General features: G+C 47.8%; 1 long non-coding RNA gene across 1 annotated transcript; it reads right to left on the reverse strand.

Annotated features, from left to right (window-relative positions):
- Window positions 1-733: 733 nt before the first annotated feature.
- Window positions 734-3,639, reverse strand: LOC105531583. The gene is made up of 3 exons (XR_001004825.1): window positions 3,534-3,639; window positions 3,085-3,281; window positions 734-923 (listed from the first exon to the last, which is right to left on the reverse strand). It is a non-coding gene; the product is annotated as an uncharacterized LOC105531583 (long non-coding RNA).

The following is a 3,639-nucleotide window of genomic DNA, read 5'->3' on the forward strand; positions in this document are numbered from 1 at the left end:
TGTCCCATCTCCTGTCCTTGGCTCCCCAGCCTTCTCCCTGCATTCAGTTTCTTTCGGCCCACAGTTCCATAAGTGGTTTAGATTTTCCTTACCAAGGCTTGTTTAATAAGCTGAGGTGACCACAGGGAGAGGACGGAGCACGTGGTGGTGCCCCACCATCAAGAGGGGACAGAGACCCTTTTGAGCTGCATTTCAGGAAGATGGAGCTTAAGTGGGAAAAATGAAAACTCAGTGTGGAGGCAGGTGCACTGGGCGGCCATGGTGCAGCGGGACCATGGAGCTCGGAGGTCACTGGCAGCAAGACCGTGGACCGGGCCCTTCAGCCTGCCACTGAGGTGGAGGATTCTCTTGTGAAGAAAGCAGTAGGAAGGATGGAAAACCATACTTCCTAGAGAGGCATCTGGAGCAGTTTTAGTTTTGATTGCTGTTATTACTACTGATAACTGAGCAAAAGTGGTGATGATGCTCGAGAGAAATTTCTGCAACCCACAGTCAACAATTATATGTACAGTCAAGTACAGTGTCATTTCTCCCTCAATTTTTGAATCTGCAGTTTACCACAGCTGCCAATGCTTTCTTATTACTTTATTGCAGCAAATTCCAGATGTGTCTCCAACGGGAAATATACAACCCTCTTACCTGTGACGATTATTCTTATGATTTCAGGCATTAAAGAGGTTATACATTATAAATGACATGCACACAAAATAGTTAAGGAACACAAGACTGTCACGACAGGATTCACGGCACATGATTTAGTGGAAAGAGGTGAATGTGGTGACACTGTGAAGGCCTCGAACGGGGAGCTCCTTCCTGCAGACAGTCTTGATGTGTTCCAGTGAGCCTCAGTCGATGTGTTTATATAGCAACATCTAATCTGGAAAGAGACAAATGTAAGACATGGCAGGCTTTGCCAGAAACAGCTGAAATGCAAACAGAAAACCAGCTGTTAGACCTATCTGGAAAAACAGACTGTGAAGCACCTGATCATCATTTCAATAGCTGAGCTGCGGCCTAAGTGGTAAAAGCCCTGTTCCAGTTGGGCCTGACCAGGTCTTGTTAAGAGGTAAACAGCTTAGAAATGCTCAGTAGACTGACTGGGCGCGGTGGCTCACGCCTGTAATCCCAGCACTTTAGGAGGCTGAGGCGGGCAGATCACGAGGTCAGGAGATCATAGACCATCCTGGCTAACACAGTGAAACTGCGTCTCTACTAAAAATACAAAAAAATTAGCCGTGCGTAGTGGTGGGCCTGTAGTCCCAGCTACTCAGGAGGTTGAGGCAGAAGAATGGCATGAAGCCAGGAGGCGGAGCTTGCAGTGAGCCGAGATGGCGCTACTGCACTCCAGCCTAGTTGACAGAGTGCGACTGTCTCAAGAAAAAAAAAAAAAAAAAGAAAGGCTCAGTGGATCACTGGCATAGCTGTTTACACTGGATTTGAAACCAAATTCCTGCAGAATTCTGTCAAATCACCTCGAGATCAGAAAGTGACAACGTGTGGGTCTCCCTTTGGTTCCTGCTGCTCTGGTCATGTCCATGGTGAGCTGTGTGGGAGCCATGCTATGGAATAAAAAGTATGGTGACATTTGGTACCTGAAAGAAGATTCCAGCTCACGGCATTGTATTTGACATACTGGTGTTCATCATTGTATAACAGAACTTTATCCCCATTAGTCTGCTGGTCACTATGGAAATTGTGAAATATATTCAGGCCCAGTTTATAAACTAGGATCAAGATGTGCATTATAAACTAAATAGTGTCCACACTATGGTCAGCACATTCAATCTCAGTGAAGAACTTGAGCAGGTAAAATATCTATTTTCTGATAAAATGGGAACGCTCACTTGCAATATTAAGAGATTTAAGAAGTGTACCACTGCAGGTGTAATTTATGGTGCAACACCTTCTTCCATCCAAGCCCTGACATTTTAATGACCACAATTTATTTGAGAACATTGAGAATGGCCATCCCACAGAAAACTATATAGAACAATTTCTTACCCTGTTATCTGCATGCCACACTGTTATCCCTGAGAGAGATGGAAATATGTAATCTACCAGGCGTCCTCCCCAGATGAAGCAGCTTTAGTGAAAGGAGCAAAAAAACTTGGCTTTGTTTTCACTACAGGAACACCATACTCTGTCATCATAGAAGCTATGGGAGAAAAATTCGCTTTTGAAATTCTTAATGTTCTGGAGTTCTCTAGTAATAGAAAAAGGAGGCCAGGCACGGTGGCTCACGCCTGTAATCCCAGCACTCTGGGAGGCCGAGGTGGGTGGATCACGAGGTCAGGAGATTGAGACCATCCAGGCTAACATGGTGAAACCCCGTCTCTACTAAAAATACAAAAAACTAGCCGGGTGTGGTGGCACATGCCTGTAGTTCCAGCTACTTGGGAGGCTGAGGTAGGAGAATGGCGTGAACCCAGGAGGCGGAGGTTGCAGTGAGCCGGGATTGCGCCACTGCACTGCAGCCTGGGCAAGGGAGACTCCGTCTCAAACAAAAAAAAAAAAGAAAGAAAGAAAGAAAGAAAGAAAAGGGATGTCCGTAATTGTCCGAACTCCTATAGGATGGCTCCAGCTCTATTGCAGAGGGGCTGATGAAGAGAATATTTCCCCAATCCCCCAAGTTGCCCTTCAACGATGTCTTCATCAACAGCGCTGTAGCTCTAAATGTCTCACGTGGGTATGCATTTTCTCAAACAGAAGCATGTGTGGTCAGGCAGGAAGAACTAGTCCATTCTTATGACACTACTAAAAATAAACGCAAGAAGAGTTGCTTTTCCTGATTTCACCTATGACTCAGATTCTGATGACTGTAGTCTGTACTCATGTCCTTCACTGAGACTGGTAGAATGCGCTGGCACTCCCAAACACTCAAGATTCTGGGGTATAAATAATGGAGGACCCCTATTTGCTTTTTCTTAATTTGTCTTCAGTGTTTTACCAAATTTCTTTCTTTTTGTGTCTGTAAGATAATTTGTTCATCAGCTCAGCCAGAAATATAAAATTAAAAGCACTGTTTCACACACACACAAAAAGGAAAACTCGATGTGCCAGTGAGGACGGTGGGTAAAGACCAGCCTCCAGTATCAGTGCAGGAACATCCTTCCTCCAGGCAGTAGGCCTTCAAGCTTCAGGCTTCAAGCCTCAGGGCCCAACCCTAAGGCTGGGGGCTCTCCCTGCAGGCAGGACTGTGCCTGCAGGGCCTCCTCATACTTCTGGAGCTGAGACCAGAAGCCCGGGTTGGGTTCCGCTACCGGGCGAGCGCTCTTCACCATCTGCAAACAAGAAGTGCATTGAATAACCCCAAGTCGCCCTAATGGCCAGAAAGTGCCAAAGCGGGCCCTGTTCTAAGAGTGGGCCCCGCCCAACCCGGAAGTGCCTCTCCGCTTCCCTAAGCCCGCCCTTACGAGAGAGACCCGCCCCTCCCGGAAGTATCTCTCCCAATCCCGAAGCCTGCCACGCCCGGAAAACCCGTCCCCGGAAGACACGCCCCTCTCGAAACACCGGTCCCCTGAAGGCCCGCCCACCTGGAAAGCCTGCGCCAGGCTGAGGCCTCGGTGCCTCATAAGGTAGGCGGTACAGACGGCGGCCGAGCGGCTGCGGCCGTTTTTGCAGTACACTAGGCAGGCGCCG

This window comes from Mandrillus leucophaeus, unplaced genomic scaffold, assembly GCF_000951045.1.
Source record: "Mandrillus leucophaeus isolate KB7577 unplaced genomic scaffold, Mleu.le_1.0 Scaffold898, whole genome shotgun sequence".
Taxonomy (NCBI): Eukaryota; Metazoa; Chordata; class Mammalia; order Primates; family Cercopithecidae; genus Mandrillus; species Mandrillus leucophaeus.